The sequence below is a fragment of the Salmo trutta genome, chromosome 38 (genome assembly GCF_901001165.1).
Source record: "Salmo trutta chromosome 38, fSalTru1.1, whole genome shotgun sequence".
Classification (NCBI taxonomy): domain Eukaryota; kingdom Metazoa; phylum Chordata; class Actinopteri; order Salmoniformes; family Salmonidae; genus Salmo; species Salmo trutta.
Window position 1 is genome coordinate 14,105,175 of NC_042994.1, and position 6,843 is coordinate 14,112,017.

Sequence of the window (6,843 nt, forward strand, 5' to 3'; positions counted from 1 at the left end):
GTAGCTCAATTTGGCGTCTGCATGCCTCTGGAGGCTCCAAATTGCGTCTCACCCTCCATATGGAGCCTCCGACTACATTTTTCAGATCAAGCATAAATTGGCTTTAAGAATGCCCTGAACTCTACAGAGGTTGTATCCCCTTAAATGCTGCACACCAATGCAGATGTCTGGTTAACCATGCAGCACCTTTTTTTATTTATTTTTATTTATTTCACCATTATTTAACCAGGTAGGCAAGTTGAGAACAAGTTCTCATTTACAATTGCGACCTGGCCAAGATAAAGCAAAGCAGTTCGACACATACAACAACACAGAGTTACACATGGAGTAAAACAAACACAGTCAATAATACAGTAGAAAAATTGTATATATACAATGTGAGCAAATGAGGTGAGATAAGGGAGGTAAAGGCAAAAGAAAGGCCATGATGGCAAAGTAAATACAATAAAGCAAGTAAAACACTAGAATGGTAGATTTGCAGTGAAAGTGCAAAGTAGAAATAGAAATAATGGGGTGCAAAGGAGCAAAATAAATAAATAAATACAGTAAGGGAAGTGGTAGTTGTTTGGGCTAAATTATAGATGGGCTATGTACAGGTGCAGTAATCTGTGAGCTGCTCTGACAGCTGGTGCTTAAAGCTAGTGAGGGAGATAAGTGTTTCCAGTTTTAGAGATTTTTGTAGTTCGTTCCAGTCATAGGCAGCAGAGAACTGGAAGGAGAGGCGGCCGAAGGAGGAATTGGCATTGGGGGTGACCAGAGAGATATACCTGCTGGAGCGCGTGCTACAGGTGGGTGCTGCTATGGTGACCAGCGAGCTGAGATAAGGGGGAACTTTACCTAGCAGGGTCTTGTAGATGACCTGGAGCCAATGGGTTTGGCGACGAGTATGAAGCGAGGGCCAGCCAACGAGAGCGTACAGGTCGCAGTGGTGGGTAGTATATGGGGCTTTGGTGACAAAACGGATGGCACTGTGATAGACTGCATCCAATTTATTGAGTAGGGTATTGGAGGCTATTTTGTAAATGACATCGCCGAAGTTGAGGATCGGTAGGATGGTCAGTTTTACAAGGGTATGTTTGGCAGCATGAGTAAAGGATGCTTTGTTGCGAAATAGGAAGCCAATTCTAGATTTAACTTTGGATTGGAGATGCTTGATGTGAGTCTGGAAGGAGAGTTTACAGTCTAACCAGACACCTAGGTATTTGTAGTTGTCCACATATTCTAAGTCAGAACCGTCCAGAGTAGTGATGCTGGACGGGCGGGCAGGTGCAGGCAGCGATCGGTTGAAGAGCATGCATTTAGTTTTACTTGTATTTAAGAGCAGTTGGAGGCCACAGAAGGAGAGTTGTATGGCATTGAAGCTCGTCTGGAGGGTTGTTAACACAGTGTCCAAAGAAGGGCCAGAAGTATACAGAATGGTGTCGTCTGCGTAGAGGTGGAGAGGTTCATTGATCATTTGTGTGAGATTGAGGGCATCAAGCTTAGATTGTAGGATGGCTGGGGTGTTAAGCATGTCCCAGTTTAGGTCACCTAGCAGCACGAGCTCTGAAGATAGATGGGGGGCAATCTGTTCACATATGGTGTCCAAAGCACAGCTGGGGGCAGAGGGTGGTCTATAGCAGGCGGCAACGGTGAGAGACTTGTTTTTAGTAAGGGGCCCTCTTAAAACTGCAATCAGCCAATCCTGGTGTTTCCAGAAACACTTAATTGTCTCAAATGATCGAGAGATCTTAAACCAACTTAGTTTCCCCCCCACAACAATTCGATTTTAAAATGATTTTACATGAATATGTCTTGTGATAGGTCTAAATTTCAATAGCTCACTGTCCATATGAGCTATAGGTCTACAGACAAGTGTGGTGAGTTCTTTAGCACCTTTTATTTTTTCAAAGTTCCTGTCCTTTGATTTTAGACAAATATTTATCATATTACAGCTGTGGTTATTAATTCATGTAAAGGTTTAATTTTCAATAGCTTCCAATTCATATGACATATACATCCAACCCTTTGATGTTAGGTCACTGACCTCCTACTACCCATTAGAATTGCAATCTTTAATCTAACCGATTTTACATTAATATTTCCTGTGATGTCAAATTTTCAGTACCTTCCTATCCATATGAGCTGCAGGTCTACAGACAAGTGCGGTGGGTTCCTTGACCTTTCTTATCAATGGTACACTTTAAAAAAATATATTTCTGCCCTTGGTCCTATTAGAAATATTTTTCAGATTACTGCTTTGGTTACTAATTCACATACAGATCTACTTTTCTATGGCTTTATGTCCAGATGGTTTTGAAATCGAACACTGAAAATACTCTGATTCAGAGGGGTTGGGTTAAATGCAGAAGACGCATTTCAGTTGAATGCATTCAGTTGTACAACTGACTAGGTATCCCCTTACCCTTTCCAATATTGTACATATTTAACAGTCACCTGTTTATTAGGAATACACATCTAGTACTGGGTCTGACCCCCCCCTTTGCCACTAGAACAGCCTGAATTATTCAGGGGATTCTACAAGGTGTCGGAAACGTTCCACAGGGATGTTGGTCCATTCTGACACGATGGCATCACGCAGTTGCTGCAGATTGGACAGCGGAACATTCATTCTGCGAACAGCCCGTTCCATCTCATCCCAAAGACGCTGTATTGGGTTAAGGTCTGGGGACTGCAGAACACTCAAGTAAACTGAGCGCACTGTCATGTTCCAGTCAATGTTTTTCCACTCCTCAATTGTCCAGTGTTGGTGATCGCGTGCCCACTGGAGCCGCTTCCAACTTGTTTTCAGCTGACAGGAGTGGAACCCGGTGTGGTCGTCTGCTGAAATAGCCCATCCGTGACAAGGACCGACGAGTTGTGCGTTCTGAGATGCCACACCACTGTTGTACTGCACTGTTATTTGTCTGTTTGTGGCCCGCGTGTTAGCTTACTCGACCCTTGCCATTCTCCTACGACCTCTCTCATCAACAAACTGTTTTCGCCCACAGGACTGCCAATGACTGGTGCCACAAACCAAAAAAACATCCATTCCCGGGTAACCCTAGACACTGTCGTGCGAGAAAAGCACAGGAGGGCAGCCGTTTCTGAAATACTGGAACCGGCGCACCTGGCACCGACGATCAAATTCATTTAGGTCACTTGTTTTGTCCATTCTCATGTTCAATTGAACAGTAACAATAGCTTGATATATAAAACAGGCATCAAGGCATGTCTGTAGGAAGGATCCATTTTCGTGAACAGGGTGGTGTACCTAATAAATTGGCAAATGAGTGTATATGTATGTTAAAAATATTGGGGAAATTATATTTTATACTAACAGTTGGTCTGAGAAAGATTTTGTTTTACAAGTCAAAGTGTCAAAGTTATTGACCCATCTGTTTTCAATACTCCAGCACCCTCCCCTTGTGAGGATAACGACACAGCCTTTTTCTGAAATGTTTGAGATTGTTGAAGACGTTGGGAGAGAAGAGTGTTTTCACATACATAGTGCTTTTAAAAATAATTGATCTCAGTCCTCTTTAAAGTGAACTCTAGGGTAAAAAAAGCTAAACAACAAATGTCTTTGTATTCACACTGCCCGTCCTTTGAATGAGGACTCAACACTTTTGCCAGTTCAACTATTTTGTGGCCAGAGTCCTCTTTGCATTCACATTTCTACCTTTAGAAAGGAACCAAGATCTTTTTCCAACATTCACTCAATGCACTCTGGGTTTTTACAAAGTGCAGGACAAGCCATTCCATCAGAACGTGTTATCGGACAGCTAGATATGCCTACTTAAAACTAATTAAAAGCATTTTGTTAAAAGATGAGAAATAATTGTAATCAGAAGATAGTATTAAAGTAACTATTATCAGTAACAGAATAAACCCAATGTAGGCTACTGTCCCTTTAAGAGACATTTTGCACCCTGTTGTGATTCTCATCAAAGACATTGTCATCTTCTCACACTTTTGAAACCCCACCATCGAATAAAGAGCCAATGAAGATCTCAGCCTAAAGATCACACATTTCAAACAAATAATCTGAACTAAAACCTCTACACATATTTTGACATTTCTGCTCATCCTTAACAATCGCTACTCAACATCCCAAAACAGCACACGTTATTTCGGCGAACCTGGGTTATGGCAGGGGAAACGGTGTTGCAGTAGTCTAGTGTGTGTTGCGCGAATAATGACAAGCGAACCTGGAGAGCTTTGTGTTGACATTGCCCTAACCAGAAAGGTTCGCTTCAGGGGCTCTGAGTTATGTTGGTGTGTTTACGCTGTACAAAAGAATGATGCAAACCACACAGAGTACACAAAAATTGGCTGAAAGGGACCAAGTGTAAAAACACCCTTAGGCCATTCCTCCATTCATAATTTTTCCATATCCTTGATATCCTTAATCTGTGCTTAAATTCAAACCACAGGTTTTCAATGAGGTTCAAGTCCAGTGAGGTTCAAGTTACCTACTGTCAATCATGAAGGATAATTCTTCCCGTTTTACCGGTGAAATGTCCAAACTGCATGCCAATCATTTGATCTCAATCAGTTTCATGGGAATGTGCATTTGATTTACTGTTTTATCTGCAAATTTAAGCAGATAGTGTTGAACTATAAGCGTTTCCTGTAGGCCTATTGTGTTTCAATCAAAGCATTTATCCTGTATAGTAGCGTGCGCTGTTGAGTTTTGGCCATGAGGAAAAATGTGACAATTCAGCTTCAGATAAGAAATGACTGTGTTGTTTTTGGTGTAACATATTATAGGCCTACTATGTAACAGTATATGCTAATATATTCAGTTCTGTTATGTCAAATACTTAATCATTGTGTGATCTTCCGAGACATTGATTCAGCTTTTATCTAACTTCACTAAATGAGAACCATTGTGAGAAGCGAGAATCTTCTATTTCTAATAATAATAATAATAATAATAATAATAATAAGTGATGAGTAGACTATTAGGAGTAGGCAACAGACACAGATCTTGATGAGGGTTATTTTAAGCGATTTAAGCGCCCTTCAAATTGCAGTGCTGAAAGGACAACACCCTAACCAAGTGGTCACGTATTGTTCTGGGTTCCACTGGCAAGAGTCATGCATAGCTGCGGGAAGCAGGGGTGCTGCAGCACCCCCTGAAAAAAATCTATATATGATATATACATATTTTTTCTCACAAAAGTTGTGCACTGGGCCTTCAATATTCCTGTATTAGCGGACTGATATAGCCGTCTGCAGTGATGACACAGCACCCCCAAACTACTTCCCGCGGCTATGGGTCCGTGGAATTTTATGATCAAGGAAGACACACAGTGATTGTATTTTATTATATTTTTGTAGTTGTACTTTTACCTCTTTTTCATGATATCCAATTGGTAGTTACAGTCTTGTCCCATCACTGCAACTCCCCTATGGACTTGGGAGAAAGCCATCCGAGAGCCAATGCGTCCTCCGAAACACAACCCTGCCAAGCCGCACTGCTTCTTGGCACACCAGCCGCACCAATGTGTCGGAGGAAATACCATCCAGCTGGCAACTGAGGTCAGCTTGCAGGCACCCGGCCCACCCCAAGTAGTCGCTAGAGTGCGATTGGAAAAGGAAGCTGGCCGGCCAAACCCTCCCCTAACCTGGACGACGCTGGGCCAATTGTGCGCCGCCTCATAGGTCTCCCGGTCACGGCCGGCTGTCACACAGCCAGGGACACTCGGGAGGCCCACACGCGGTGGGTTTGGATCCTAGATCTTGTTGGTGTGATAAGGTTCATGCGGTGTATCAGTTTGTTTCTGTAGCACTCTGACAGTAGGGTTAAAGTGCATCGTACGTGTGCCCTAAGTCCATAACAAGCTGTTTTGAGGACAGTCATTCTAGCAACTCCTGGTATATTTTTATGTTTGTGGCTGTTCTTATTACGTTGGATTTGGCCCGCTCAAAGTGGTCAAGCTTCCGACCGAAGGACCTCTGCACACACGCCTAGAGTTATTCATCATTCGCGCCAACACCAGAGAGAAGACAAGGAAGAAACCACCATTTACCTACCTAGAGGCTGCTATAGCCTACATATGTATTTAGTTTGTCATTCTACCGTTTTCATGGAATATTTGTGGTAATTAAATGTAATTTGTTTATAATTGATCAGAATAAATTTCCCAGGAACATCCCTGGCCATGACAGAAGCCAAACGAGTTGGCTTGGGGATGTGGTTTGATGTGGGTGTTTCATGGGTATGTCTTTGGTACCACCAAGACACACCCATCTGTCAGAACCTTGCCCCGCAGCGGTTCTTCCCCCACTCAGTCACAACAAACAAACCTCCTGCAGGTTGAATTTAATAACTAACTACAGATGATGAGATGCCGGAAGAGGCTTTGAATAGGTCAGTAGCTTACAGAGTAATATGAGAAGAAAGCAATTGCGGAATTTATGTAGATACTCTAAACTAAGTGTTTTGATAACTTTAAAAGATTGTTTATTTTACCTGTTACTATCTTTTACATCAGGGGTGTCAAACTCATTCCACGGAGGGCCGTGTCTGCGGGTTTTAGTTTTTTCCTTTCAGTTAAGACTTAGACAACCAGGTGAGGGGAGTTTAATTCATCAATCATGTACAAGGGAGGAGCGAAAATCCGCAGACACTCGGCCCTCCATGGAATGAGTTTAACACCTGCTTTACATAATACCATAGAAGTGGTGCTAATATAACAATGTGTACCTTTCATTGTCATTCCCAGCCAATACAGATAATGTGCCTATCGGCATTTTGTCTGGTGCTAATGGGGCTACTTTCGCAAACATATCAGAGAGGTCATACCTTCCTGTGTGGTGTGTCCCCTATAATCAGTAATTCCCTGATCCTGATGC